Source organism: Pungitius pungitius, chromosome 18 (genome assembly GCF_949316345.1).
Source record: "Pungitius pungitius chromosome 18, fPunPun2.1, whole genome shotgun sequence".
NCBI lineage: Eukaryota > Metazoa > Chordata > Actinopteri > Perciformes > Gasterosteidae > Pungitius > Pungitius pungitius.
In genome coordinates, this window is record NC_084917.1 from 952,421 (window position 1) to 968,331 (window position 15,911).

At 39.7% G+C, this 15,911-nt stretch overlaps 1 long non-coding RNA gene across 1 annotated transcript; it reads left to right on the top strand.

The window, feature by feature from the left end:
• The first annotated feature begins 5,957 nt into the window (after positions 1-5,957).
• On the top strand, positions 5,958-8,307 carry LOC134107224 (uncharacterized). The gene is made up of 3 exons (XR_009942717.1): positions 5,958-6,003; positions 7,720-7,833; positions 8,123-8,307. It is a non-coding gene; the product is annotated as an uncharacterized LOC134107224 (long non-coding RNA).
• Positions 8,308-15,911: the final 7,604 nt, after the last annotated feature.

Here is a 15,911-nt window from a genome sequence, read left to right on the forward strand (position 1 = left end):
AATATGAGCGACACTTTCCATCTGTATGAGCAGCACACACTCACACACACACGCACACACACACACACGCACACACACTCACACACACACACACACACACACACACACGCACACACACGCACACACACACACACACACACACACACATACAGCAGCTGTCTCTGAGGTGGAAGCATGTTCTTGTTCCCTGAGAAAAAGAGGCTTCTGGGTAATTTGATCTTTTCGTCCAGTCTCCTGCTGCCTGTTGCTTCTTCTTCTCCCCCCTGGTAGATTTGGCAGCTGTTAGTGTGTGAGTGAGTGAGTGTGTGTGTGTGTGTGTGTGTGTGTGTGTGTGTGTGTGTGTGTGTGTGTGAGAGTGTGTGTCTGTAACTCTGTGTGTCTGTGTGTGTGAGTGAGTGTGTGTGTGTGTGAGTGTGTGTGTGTGTGTGCGTTCTTCTATCCTGGTGGGGTCCACCTCCTGACATATCACTCACCCCATGGGGACCGATTTTCCCCATGGGGACCGACTCCTGGTCCCCACAGGCACAAGCATTGCAATCGATAGAAAACAGCCTGCTGATTGGCCTGGGGCATTTTTTTTCAAAAAAAAAAAATGGACCCCACAGAGAATTTCTTTCCTACTTTGTGTGTGACCTAGTGGTGAGAGGGTGTATTGCAGTGTGCATTGTTGCTACCGTGGGGACCGTTTTCCATAGAAAGTGTGTAAAGTGTGTAAGTGTTTAAATCAAATATACTTGATATTTCATAGATATAATTATAATTTGTTGACTTTAATATAATCAGACTTTAATAAGGCGATAATAAAATCAATGACCAAACCCATTTACCTCTAAACCTCCTTTTAAAATCGTTTCATTCAAAAGGATTTTTTTTTACCTGATGTATTTTTATATATATTATATATGAATATATATATATATATATATATATATATCGTAGTATACATTTTAACAGTGTATGTGTGTGTATATTTTTGAGAAGAACAAACCATAATCAGAGACAACTTCGCAGCAACTCAGAATCCGAGAGGTAACCCTCAGCTTCCACAAGGAGAACTGCATGTGGTTTGAAATTATTCAATTCTCTGAAATATTACCTTTACCCTTGTATGGTGTTCATTTTTTTGTGTGTGTGCAACAGCATCAGATCATTCTGTAAATTGGGTGGATTGGGCACCAACATTGCCCTCTTGAATCCTCCTCACGGTGGCTGCAGAGCCTGAGGTTCTCGGAACATGCTGTCCTCTCAGGATTTGATTTGTCTTTTCAAGTTCCTTAAGAAAGAGGTGTTTTCCTCTGTATACACAATGAAAATGGCACAATGGTTGTGTCCCCCCCCCAATATTGAGAAAATACCAATCCGTCCCCCCCAATATACAGCAGAAAATATGTAAAACACCGTAAATCCTCAAATAAAGACCGGGATTCAATTAGTGGCCGGGCTTCAGATAGTAGCCGGGGGCGTGGTCGATACTGACAAATAAAGGCCGGGGCCCAAATACAGGCCGGGGGTAAAAAAAAAAATATATATATATATATATAAAATGAATATTTCATAATTACATGTTCTTCTTATGTTTATTGTTATTGGCTAATTTCATAGACTGTTGGCAATAAAAAAAGACATTTAACCACCTAGGCCTACTAGGCGAATTTGTTATTGTTCATGAAGGTGCGTCTCTTCTATTGTTTCAAAGAGGGACAGCCATGCGCCGCTGGTAGGGATGCGCTGGCGCAGCTCGATTGTAGCTTGATTGTAATTGAGAACATTGGAAAATATCTGCAATTAACGATGTATCTTAAGACTGATATTATGGTTTATTACTGATTCATTTCTAAATGGTTAGTCTCCAGAAAGTTGATTAGCTATAGGTATAGCGGTAGCCTATCGGTAAATGGTTGCAGGAAGTGCTGAACGCAAATGCAACGAATGATATTAGCCTTCTGTAATTATGCCCATTATTTTATTTAAATACAATTCTATAACAGAAGATACCGGTAAGTAAGAAATAAAGGCCTGCCCCTAATACAAACCTGCCCCAAATACAGGCCGGTGCGCTGTGCAGCCTATGTAAATAAAAGCCCCGGCCACTATTTGAGGATTTACGGTATAACCGTTTGCTAAGCGAAACACCGGGATTCTATGAGCAGCCGCTCCCTCTGCTCAGCGAGGCAGTGCGGCGGGCACCAGGCTGACCATAATGACTATAATGCTTTAGTGAGGTATTCTATATACTCTACATACATTATGTCTAAGTAGACACGCTAATGATATGTCATTCTAGTTAGCAGTTCAGTAGCTAACAGTTAGCCTGATTGCTCTCACTTGAGTAACTTCCATACTGATGGAAAAATTCCTCATGGAAAAATTTGTGGCCTTTATTCATTTTGTGATAATTTTTTTCTCCACCTACAATGACTCATTGCTTGCGCCATTTGCAACGTCAGCAAATGTAATTGTAGGTAAATCTGTGAGCAAAGTTGTGAAGACTCCATTTTCTCCTAATCTGTTGACGCTTGACAGGAAGTCCACTTCCACATGAATTACGCATTTCCGGTTTTTGTGACAAAGGTCTATTGACAATCGAAAAATGGAAGATAAATAAGCTTGGGGTGGAGAAAGACGACAAGAGAACCATCCACATTGTTTGCAAGTCACTCGAGGGACTCAAACTTCCGAACAACATATTACAAACGTCTTTGCCAACCAGCACCGGCGAATCCTTGACTTTATCAAGGGGAGTGAAAACATAAAGACATGTGTCCTTCCGTCACCAGGCAACCGAGCAACATACCATCACCTATGGTGAGTGATAACCATGTATTAATTATTTTGAAATGATTGAGGTAGCTAACGTTAGCTAGCTCTGATTAGCTATTGCTACGAAGGCTGGCTAGCTAACGTTAGCTAACATTAGACATAGTGTAGTGAGTAAAAGTTGTTTTCCCTCTTCATAAGTTACTGCCATCGTGTGCTTGGCAGCCAATCCTCTATTTGGGTAAACTACAATTCGTTGAGACTGCAGTTGACTGGGGGTTTCAAGGTTTAAGTGTTATGTTTTGTTTTTACAGAAGCATGGATTAATCCCGCTCAATAACAGAGAGCCAACTGGAAGCTGTGAGTCGGATGCAGAAGACTGTAGACTGCGTTCTGTAAAGCTGTGGTCAAGCTGTTTGACATTGCTTAGCATGTTGCTAAACATAAACTACAACGAAATAAAAATAAAATGTATTTATGTTTTCTGTCTGTTTTGGTTTAAAAAAAATCTTATGAAAACACTATAAACCTGTAGACTAATATTTTATTACTGCCATTTGATGACAATTGCATATACAGGAAGCCCAAATAAGTATATTTATTATTTTTCACAAAGGTTATCTCACAAGTTTCACAAAATGCCCCTGGTTTTCAGTCAGTGGGGGAAAAGAATTCCCGAACCTAAATAATATGTCCTACCCTGCCGCAAATATACATAGTAAACTGTAAACTAAAGTCAGGTTGGGGGGGTCTCAGGATCACCTCGCTGCTGTTTGCAGAAGATGTGGTCCTGTTGGCCACCTCGGACAGTGACGTCCAGCCTTCACTGCAATTTGCAGCTGGGAGAGTTAGCATTTAAAAATCTGAGGCCTCCTGGGGGCCTCTCCTTTGAATTTTTTATGGACTGGTAAGAGACCCCCGGCACATACTGGAGGGATTACATCTCCCAGCTGGGTCAGCCTGCTTGGCAGGCTGCCACAGCGACCCGACCGTGGTTAAACAATGGATGGATGGACTATAAGGTAGCTGGTGCTCAATCTTTCCAATAAACTAAATCTAAAAGGAAGCGTGTGATCTGATATTAAATACATGCAGAGGGTTCAGTGTTTTCATATTCATTCAGGTAAAGGATGTACGTTAGAAATTTTCTGATATTCATACAAGCATGAGGCTGTACGTTTGTAGCCAGTTTTCTCATTAATACAAAATATAATTAGCAGGTATTAAACAGGGAGATATAGACTCTTTGAGAATAAACAACATAGAATCTTTTTTTTTAAATTTTACAATATATTTTTCTTTTAACTGCTACTACTACCAATCTATTTAATTACAACTAGCCTAATACTGTATTTTAGCTACCTACCGGCCTAATATATATATTATATATGGTTCGGAACCCAAGGTAAGCAATGCAAGAAAAGCATTTCTGCATCGACTCAAAAAAGTGAGGTACACACTTTTCCAGAGATTTGCGGTCCCCGGTTTACCTATGCCCATCCCCCACTTGCGCGGTCTTAAGTTTCACTTTCCTGAAGAACGTCAGTAGTAGCACGAGGCTTCACGAGCAGGCTGCACAAAACGATGACTGCACATGATGACATGAAATATGGAAAAACAAAGGAAAACAAAGTAAGTAACATTACATTAAACTAAATTTACACTTATTAGCTGTCATTTTTTTATGCTAAGCACATGTTTTCAGCTTAAAATCTCACCAAATGTGGAATTAGCATAGGGTGGTTATGCTAACGTTACCTAGCTAATGTTAAGTTAGTGTTGGACTATTTCTTCAGCATTTTCTTGATTATGGACTGCCAGTAAAATATATAAATAAATCTTAGTTAATATTCTTTCACCTACTACTTTATGGTATCAGTATTTATCATTAGCTTTTGATATTAAGAAGCTCAAGTTACTAGTTCTTATCTAATAGGCCTCAAGGTTTTACACACCTTAAAAAGCTGCAGGGAAGTTGTAGTTAGTGATTGTAATTATAATATTGACTTCACTAACATACAATAATATTTTATTTGCACACACGAGGTAAGCAGGTTATTAATGTTAAAGTTCAGCAGATTAAGAAGCCACCTGGCTGGAGGCAAACTGTAGAGCTGCTAGTCACACCTGAAATAACCGCTATTTCTATTGAAAGTGAAAAATCATAGATTTCTAGGTAAACAGATGTAACATCTACCCTGTGTTCATCCTCCTGCAGACAGAGTGCGCAGACTAGGCTGAGGAATCGCTTAAAACGCCTGAGGAAGCATCACAATGCATGCTTATCCAGGCACATGGAGTGTGAAAAACAGCAAATGCAGGTAATGATGGTCGGCCTCTTATTCATACAACCAAGAGTGATAACTGGGGAGGGGTGGGGATAGTTTTTCTTTTTTTCTATACTGGTGCTTTTAAAACAATACTGGTGCCTAAACCGATAGTCTTTTTTTTATTTTTTATTTAAAGGACAAAACAATAATTGAAATGCTGAGGCAACATTTGTTCTTCAAATTAAACAATAGATTAACTGTTTAATCAATACTGTAAATATAAATAAATGAAAAACACTTGGCTTCAAACTTTTTAACTTCAAACTATGAACAATATATTAACTGTTTACAGTTTTGTAACTTAGTGTTTCCCCTCTATTAAGAGCTTGAAGTGTATATATTGTATTATTGGAAATTGTGGCATACTAATCATTTAATTATAGATTCATGCTCATTGTGCAGGAACTAAAGATATGTAACATATTGAAAAGCATTTATGTTGGATTGACTCCGTTTGTCTCGATGTATTGACAACATGAATGCAGCAGTTGCAAGATGGAAGAGCTGCATTAAGCACGAGAGCATATTGTTTATCTACCGTGTGATCAGTGATGCCAGGAACGCTTAACTTAGTAACGCGTTACTCTAATCCGACCACCTGTTTCAGTAACGAGTAATCTAACGTGTTAGTATATCCAAACCAGTAGTCAGATTAAAGTTACTTGCCCAAGTCACTGTGCGTTACTATTTTGTCATTAATAGTAAACTATATATTTGATTTAATGCGTCTCTGGGAGTGAAGCCACGTTGGTTTAGAGTGTAGAGATCTGCCTCTTTAGCTCTCTGTGAACCTCATTTTCTGGATAAATGGTAACGTGTGTTTGTATCTTGTGTTTAGTCCTCAGAAAGCCCAAACTCAGAGAGGGAGACCTCATCACAACATTCATCTGGGCTACTGGAGGCATCCAAGTGTTTGGTAAGTGTCATGATAATCAAAAGCTCTTTCCTGCTGCTCATTTAGGGAGTCACTGTCTTGTCCTGGTTGAGGAGTGCAAGGTCAGAGGGCAAAGCAGAAAGTGCCAACCAGGCAGACACTGATCTGATAAGGTTGAGTTAGAGACACACCAAGCACCATCCAGCGCTCACGCTTTGTTCCTCATGTTACATTAATGTCAGAAGACACACATTGGATGTGATTGGATCTTGTGTTGCGGCGGGAGGACCTGCTCCTCCTCAACACCAGCCAATAGAAATCTTTCCCTTTTCCCCAACAAAAATGATAAAACATAATGTTCTTCCTGATGTTAGTCAGTTGTTCTTCTGACCTGTGGGCCGACAGAACTGCTCCTGCCTTTGCAAACAGAGCGCTGTTACTTGACCTGTGATCTGACAAATAAATGCCAAAGTTGTTCGGCTGAATTTGTGCAGAATAACCCCAACCGGGCTTCCAATTCTCAAACACGTTTGTTCCCGTACCCCGTAAGTTGTCGGGTTGTCTTGAAATGGGCTGGGCTTTAACCGTTATGCTCTTTTTTATGCAATTGACTCTTCGCAGGGAGCTTAATTAACAGGTGATATGACCAATCATACATGAACTTGAAAAAGAGTGCACTGTACTGACACGTACTGATTCTTTGGTTCATTTATGTTTATCACTCATTATTCTTTATCACTGATGATCATGAGAGAGAGAGGGGAAGTGTGTGTGTGGCTTAATTTGTAATATTAATATTCAGTTATTTAACACAACTAGTCAACGTCAGACACTGAGTGCGTGAAGAGAGCCAGCAGACGGTAAAAAAAAAACTGATGACCGGCAGAGAGAGAGAAAGAGAGAGAGGGTCAGTGCGTGAAGTAAAAAAAACTGGTTAGAGCCAACTGAAAAGAAACAAGCCCCACGTTTACCTGAACTCTACAAGTTAAGAACAACAAAGAAAAAAAAACAAACTAAATCCTTTAAATTTATCGGGAAAGACCCGCAAACCTGCTGACTGAGGGAGGGAGAGGAGTTCTGTGTGTGAGTGAGCAGAGCGGGACACAGCAACACAATAAACAGGATGTGTGTAGGGGAGGGGCGCTGTGACTACCAACCAATCACAGAAGGCAGACACAGACAGCTACCCAATGAGAACTTTTATTCAATCCGAGCACAGATATTGACTCGTATTACTCGTATAATACTCGTACTCTGCAAAACTGCTTCATCTGTACCGGATACTCGTTTCAGCCGAGTATCCGGCTCAACTCTACCGTCTAGGACTTAATCACTGAGACACTCTCACGCACACTACAGAGCATCTCACTATACAACATGAGATGCTCTCGCGTTGTATAGTGAAATGCTTTCACGCACAGTGTAAGAGTGTCTCAGTAGTTAAGTCCTAAACGGCTCCTCATATTTACCTCCATGTCTCTCTCTGTCATTGACAGAAAGCACCACAACACTCTGCATCTGTTTTGTTGAGAAAAGTTATTTTCATTCAAAGGAATTCATTTAATAAATAGGACTATCTCATTTAATTTGATGAATCACTTCATTCAATGAAAATTTTCTTTGCAAACAGATGATGACAGAAATTCTGAGGGTCATTCTTAAACCTCAAACAAGTGTGTGTAGCTAAAATGAGATTGCATTTGTAACGGTAACTACTTCTGCCAGTGCTTTATATTGTTTTCTTTTTTTCCCTTATAGGAAACAAGCCTGGATTCTGAGAGCAACACAGATATACTAACACCTGAAGGTCCTTCCCCTAGTTTTGGTGATAACCCAGATGTTCCACCTCTGACCAGAACTGACAGCATATTTGTAAGTTTCCATGATGAAAACTAAAAGATTAGGGTAATTTGTACGTATGCACACAAACCAACAATTAACTGATCTACTAACAAGAATTGCGAGTGCATCGAAAATAATCAATAATGTCCTAAAACTTCCCCCGACAGTGGTGCTTGTTGTAACTTTGCACTGACCCTGTACAGTGGTTTGAATGTCCGGTTTGGTTGCCCAGTTTTTAAGGGGAATCTTAATGATAATATGAAAATGTTTGATTTAGCTATGATTTAGCTATAATGATATTTTATATTTAAAATTCCAGCTCACCCAAGAATACCTTGGATCAAGTCCCAAGCCGTCAGATGAATCAGAAGCCTCAATGATCTGCAGTGGAAGCAGTGGTGATGAATATAGCCCACCTCAAGACTCAACCAATATAAGCAGTTCAGAAGGATCTTCTGATGAAATCTGCAAGGTTCCATTGATGAAACCAAAGAAGTCACAGAAGACATACAGTAAGACATTGCCCAGTACCCTTTCAAGTCAAAACTCTGTTGACCAAAATCTTGCAAATGTGACAGTAATGAAGCTGAAAAAAAGAAAAGCTGGTGCCAGGGATTACAGTAAAACCCATTACTGTCTCTACTGTCCCATGCACTGCCATAAAATGGCTAGGCACTTAACACGCAGGCACAGCAATGAACCAGCTGTTGCAAAGGCAATCACTTTTCCATTGAAATCAAAGGAACGAAAACTCCATTTTGACCTTATCAGAAACAAAGGAAACCGTGTTCATAATAATGAAGTCCTAAAAGCTGGTAGTGGAACCCTGATCCCAAGTCAGCAATCTACGAACCAGGAGAAACCAAGTGAATATATGCACTGCATTAACTGTGAGGCTTTGCTTAAAAGAAAGTCATTATGGAGGCACATGTCCAGGTGCAAGCTAGCACAAAAATGCAAAACCACAAAGCCAGGGAAAAGTCGGATACAATCGCTCTGTGCCTATGCACAGCCCGTCCCTGATGATGTCAACAGAAAGCTTTGGGAGCTGGTAAATTCAATGCACCAAGATGATATTACAACCATCATTAGAGACCAGAAAAGTATTTTGAGACTTGGCGAACATTTATATGCTAAGCACGGACATGATAAGACGAAACACGACTACATTAGACAAAAAATGCGAGAAATGGGAAGACTAATTTGGCACGCGCGTAAAGCGGGAAAACTCAGACAAATGGAGGACTTCTACGTACCTTCAAACTTCAACTCTGTGGTCAAAGCAGTGAATGATGCAGCTGGCTTTGATGAAGAAAAAAACATATACAAAATCCCATCCCTGGCTCTGAAGCTTGGTCACAGTCTAAAGAAGATTGCGGATATTCTTGAATGTGAAGCAAAGATGTCAGAGGGTGACAATGAGGTGTTGCTTAAGAATTTGGAGCGAAGCAGGGGGCTGTATGAAAAAAAGTGGGATGTTTGCGTCTCTTCACGTGCCTTACAAACTCTCAAAGAGGGGAAATGGAACACTCCTCAGCTCCTACCATTCACGGAAGATGTCAAGATCATGCACATATATCTTGACAAGTGCAGACAAGAATATCTCAGCAGACTCAAAGATGATCCAAATAAGAAGAACTGGTCAAAGCTGGCCAATTTGACTCTTTGTGAAGTGATTCTGTTCAATCGCAGAAGAGAGGGTGAGGTTTCAAAGATGCCACTTAGTGCATTCACCCTAAGAGACACGTCAGAAGTCCATTCAGATTTGGCGCTAGGACTGACAGAGTTGGAGCAAAAGCTTTGCCAGCATTTTCAGCGCATTGAAATAAGAGGGAAAAGAAACAGGAAAGTTCCCATCCTACTAACACCAGACATGCTCTCCTCAATGGAAACCTTGGTTGCACATCGGCGGGCCTGCGGTGTACCTGATGAAAATCCCTTTTTCTTCGCCAGACCTGAAGTTGAGACTCACCTAAGGGGATCAGACGCCATCAGACAGATTGCAAAAGAATGTGGGGCCAAGCACCCTGAAACCCTGTCCTCAACCAAGTTGAGAAAACATGTTTCCACGCTGTCCACAGTTCTAAATCTGAAAGACAATGAAATGGACATACTGGCAAATTTTCTTGGCCACGACATTCGGGTCCATAGGCAGTACTACAGGCTTCCTGAAGGAACACTGCAGTTGGCCAAAGTCAGCAAAGTGCTCATGGCTCTCGAACAGGGCCGACTATCCGACTTCAAAGGAATGAGCCTGGACCAAATGCAAATAGATCCTAATGGTAAAGGAAATACTTATACGATTTCTGACTACATATCTTTTGTCATGTCATATTTGGGTGTTTTCCTTTATTTTCAGAGGAAGTACTGGAAGCTATAAACAGTGACGTCTCAGAGACTGAGAATGACTCATCTTTCCGCTCTGCGTCTCCATCAGGTGGATTATGCATTTAACTGTTTTTACCATCCAGCCAGAGAGGCATTGCTGTGTGTTTAGTGCTGAGCTAAAGATTAATTGTCATTTTTTGTCGAAGGATCCTCAAGCTCTAAAAGAGGACAACCAACTACTGAGGAGTTTGGGGATGAGATTGGGCCCATAGGTACCTCACAGACTTGCTTCTTCTTTATTTCTTATATGTTATATGTTTATTCTTATATGTCGTATTTTCGCGACTATAAGGCACACTGGATTAGAAAGACGCACCTTCAATGAATCACCTATTTTAGAACTATTTTCCTATATAGGGCGCACCAGATTATAAGGCGCATAGAATAGAAGATACTGCAGTAAAAAAAAAAGGATTTTAAGTGTGCCTTATAGTCGCGAAAATACGGTAGACAGGAATTCAGAAGAGAGAGATTTTATGAACTGTTATTCTGCAGTGCAAACCTACAATTTAATTATTTTTTCTAATAGAACCCCAAAGATTGATCAGTGGACAGCCGACCTCTGATGATTCAGACAGCGTTCGTTCTGCTATCACAGGTAACCCACATTAGGCCATGGCACTTGGTTTCTGCATTCCCGTAGCCCTTTTCTGACAGAAAAGTTAAACAGACATTATTCAACCAGCACAGTTTTCTTTCAAAGAGGAAGATAGCTATCACTATTACAGTTGATATATATCTAATGAGATTATATATATATACATACATACTGTATATTAGTAATACAAATATTTAAGGACATAGTTTAGGACCGATAGATAATTGTTTAGGTTTTTTGCTTTCCTTCTGGTCAATCTGTACTATTTATATGATTAGATGATGTTGAATTAGTTGCTATACTTATTTGTTTTTTAACAGGATCAAAATCAAAGAAAAAACGGCGCACTGGGTCTGACAGAGGTGGCCCTGTAACAGGTATTTGACCTTTTGTTACTTGATTTTTCAAAAAGATATATACTTTATTCATTCCAATAGGGGAAATTTGTTTGTTACAGTATAAAAAGAAAAGAATAATGTCTTAATATTCTACCTTTTTATTATTCTTTATCACATCCCTGTTTATTCTCTTACTCACCTCATGTGATGAAGGCTTGTGCATCCTAGTCTGATTGAAAAGGTCTCAATTAATGACTACATTTAGACAATGAGGGAAGAGACTCAGTGACACTGTTATCCCTAACTAAAACTCTTAAATCCTGATATCATCTGCTTTGGCCAATAAATCAGATTTTTCTACCAAATATGTTCACCTGCAGGCAAGCGCATGCTCATTAAAATAGATAATTTCCTCAGCTGAACAAATGAAAAGACAGTAGGCTGCTTCTAAAGTGAGAGCCGATCTATACAGGGAAATATTTTGATTTAATCCAAGTCAAAACATGAGTGTGCAGCAGTGTTGCCACAGTTTCTTTGAAAAAGTAATCTGATTACTACTGATTACTCCTATAAAAAGTACGGCTGACGTGTCGTTGACGGCCCGGCTTTCACCCGGTGGGCCGTACACGCTTTTATAATGGTAGGGAAACACTGGCTTTATAGCACTTTGTCGCCACCAGCACAGAGTGCACAATGAACCTTGATATTTTCATCTTTAGCTGAAAAATACTTAAAATAGTGATTGTATTTCCAACTCGAAATGCGCATCTCTCTCTCTCTCTCTCTCTCCTCCTCCATTGTTGTTTGTGTCGCTGAGTGGTAGGTCTATGTATGTACACGTGACAAGACCTTCATGCTGAAAACGTGGCTTCATTATGTGGCTTCACTCCCAGAGACGCAAGAAATCAAATATATATTTTATTTTACTATTAATGACAGTGACTTGGACAAGTAACTTTAATCTGACTACTGGTTTGGACATCCTAACGCGTTAGATTAGTCGTTACTGAAACAGGTGGTCGGATTAGAGTGATGCGTTACTGGCATCACCGGTGTGCAGGTCTTAAAATAATATAAAGAGATGAGACCGCTGTACTTGCAGAAGGAAATAGCATCATGTAAATATAGTTAATCATTGTTTTCTGTTGTGAAATGAGTTTGATACATAACAGATTATCTTTAAATCCTTCACATTCCAAGTTTATTTCTTCTTTTGCACATAGGAATAAATGTCAGGTTAGGGTACCACATAGTCAATCTGGTCATCTGATACTGAAAATAAATCACCACTGACTTTCTTTTTTCTTTCTTTTTTGTATCAACCTCAGAGAAGAAAAGCTGGTCACTTGAAGAGATAAATGCTGTCGAAAAGACGCTGATGAGCTCAATACAATGTGGGAAGGTACCAGGAAAAGCTGACTGCATAAAGTGTATTAAAGCTTCCCCAGAAGCACTCAAGAACAGAAGCTGGACCGGGGTAAAGTACTATGTTAAAAATCGTATCACTGCCATTCAGCGGGAAAATACCAGGAGAACAACATGAAGGGACTTACAAATACTACACACTGGTTTGCTATATACTATGCTTTCTTTGTAAAAGACGGTTGTCTTAAGTAATTACAGTTTTCTTTAGGTGCCTAAGTTAGCTGTCTTTGGCACCTAGTGCCTTTGGCTCCTGTGCTGTTCTTTCGTTAATTTAATGCCTATGATTTTTGCCGTTTTGTAAAACAACTGACTTTAGGTGACTTGAGACAGTTGTCTTTGGCACATGGGTCCTTTTGTTGTTTAATGTTTATTGCTATAATGCTCTTTGCATTTTTCATAAAAGAGAGTTGTCTTTGGCTCCTTTTCACGTTGTTTCAGAAATGAATGCTCTTTGCTTATTTCGTAAAAAAGACAGTTGTCTTTAAGTGCCAAAGATGGTTGTTCCTTACCATGTTTCATAAATATAATGCTCTTTTTCTGTTAAAAAGAAAGGAGGCTAGGAATTAAAACCTTTTTTTATTCTGAGCTTAATTTGTCTCTCTTTTGTGTAGTTTTCCCAGCAGATGAAGTTTAAAGACTGTATTTGTATTGTATAAAAGGTAACAGTTTGCAGAGATAACATTTAATGTTGAACCAAACACTGTGTTTTGCTTGTGAAAACGGCCAGGTAAATCCATCAGGTAATACATTTTCCTCAATACTTATATTATAAATCAGAATATGATCTGTTTTTGAAAGTAATGGGGCAGTTTGAATTATTAGATTCAGTGTTAATTTTATATCAGAATAAGGTTTCATCCATTATAGGTTATTAAATGCTTGTCATGAACTGTGAGGTGCCTATCTGTGGTGTTGCCAATAGAAGTCACCTGACTTTTGACTAAAAAAAATAAAACCTGAATTTGTGACCCCCTAGGGACCAGTCCTCAGGGGGGTCACAAATTCAGGTTTTCAATTTTTTTGAGAGTATTTGATGATAAAGGTCATTTCTGTGTTAACAAAAAATTATAATGATTTTAGAAGTTACAACCATGCCTCTACACCATTCAGAAAGGGTGGATCCCACCAGTCTGCTTCCAGTCAGTGGATCCCACGGGGTAGTGAAAACCCGTATGTGTGTGTGTGTGTGTGTGTTGCTGACGTGACACGGCGGCTATTTTAATGTTCCTCCACAGACTCAACATTCCTCCAGGAGTCAGCTGTGGACCTCCATCACACACACACACACACACACACACACACACACACACACACACACACAGGTTTTCATGTTTTCAAAGGGATCGGCGCTGTGGTCGAGGCTGAGTGTCTTTGTGGATAGGAGTAAGTTACATTTGATGTTGGTGATCCCCTCACTGGGGGGGGGGGGGCTGACTGGTTCACATAGAGGATCAGGACTACACTGAACCTGGTTCACATACACAGGACTAACCTGAGACCGGAGGGGGGGGGGGGCAGGTTTGCATTGCAGAGAGTCTGAAGGTCAGGAGATTAAATATGTTTTAGTATTGATCAGCTCTGGTGCGTTTTCAGCCGAATATTTTTGACTTGACACTTTTTTTAAGAGATTTTTTTACACATATTTTGACCCAACATATAAACTATTATTTTAAAACATTATTGGTCACGTGTTGACTTTTTTTGTGATATACTTCAACCAAACATATTTTGACACAATATTTATACTTAAATTAAACATTTTCCACCAAATATTTAAAATTTTTGTCATGTGGTATTTCTATATTGTCATATATATTTTTCTTCCAAAACATCTTTTAACGAAATTCTTTTCTTTCATATTTTGACTATTTTTCACTATTTTTTTCATGGGATATTTCGACACAACAAATGTATATTTAAAAAAATGTTGACATTAAATGTCATTTTTCCCTTGACATATTTCAACATAATAAATATATATTTTTTCTTTTCAAAACATTTTTCCATTGTGTGTGTATTTGGGTTTTTAGTGTCTCTTCAGCCACAAAGGGTGGGGGTGCACGCGGACAGAACAGTGCGTGTGCGGGTGTGCGTGGAGACCCGTGTTGGTGAAGCAGGGAGGATCCTCCGTGCGGGAGCAGCATCCCGCTGCTGCGGCTATATTTAGCTCCTGTTGCCATGTGCCGACAATGTGCGTGGCAGAGGGAGGCGCGCGCACACCAGCACGCGCGCACACACTAGGGGTTCCCTACTAGTCACGCACTCCTGCACGTGTGAGTCAGTGTGTGCGTGTGTGGTTTCACGGGGGGGGGGGAATTTAAGTTTTTCTCTCAGCGTGCAGTAAATAAACGTGCACGCGCTCACAGCAACCTGTGCGCATGCACGTGATTATTATTTTGTTAAGCATTTAGTTGAGTTTGTGGGATGGAGGGGGGGGCGTGTCTATGAATCAATAAAAACTGAACTAAAATCGGGTCGATAAAGACGCGCTTTCACTCGGACACGCACATCGCTGCGATCATCTGCCTCACGCACCCAGAATGCAGCGCGGTGCCTCCCCATTGGCGGAGCAGGCGTCCAGGTGTCGCCATGCAAACCCGAGCCACTGCGCCAATCAGGGGGGAGGCCGCGTCCTCCCGGCGGCCTCTGATTGGCGGAGCTTCGCTTAAGGGCTTTTTATTATTATTCTCTTGGTATCGCATTTACATGCAGTGTGACTGTTTTGGGGAAAATAAAAGACATATAACTCTTTGATTGTGAATAATTAATCATTAATAAAAATGAATAATCAACACAACAGAGTGTCAAATAACAAAACTACAGCAAGCAGCTGACTTAATCTGAGAAATATTTGTATTTCATTTCTTACCAACTGTCAAACTTTTGAATTCGTAATTAGTATCTTTTACTTTGTGATTTAAAATGTTTTTCTTATAATATTTTATTGAATTGGATCATTTTGATTTTTGGTTTCAAGATGTAGATTTTGTTAATCCATATATTTGGACATGCAGCTGATCATTTTGACTCTCAATGTCAAAAGGTTCATCAAAAAAAACTTAATGTCATAGATTTTAACTTTTATCTCCTAGTGGTAACTACCCATGATCTCACGTTTGTCTTCAATCTCATAGATTTGACTTTTATTTTATGACTCTTAATTGTCTACTACGTCTCTATTTTTACATTTTGACATTTATTCAATAAATGTGAGTTTCTTCCTCATAATTCTTGAGGATTTGATTTGATGCAGTTGATGTGTTTTTTTAAAGGATGGTTCAACTAGTGAGAGGATTTTATTTTGAAAACATATTAAATCCATGTTTCATCAAAGCAGATCACACATCGGACATCTTGGT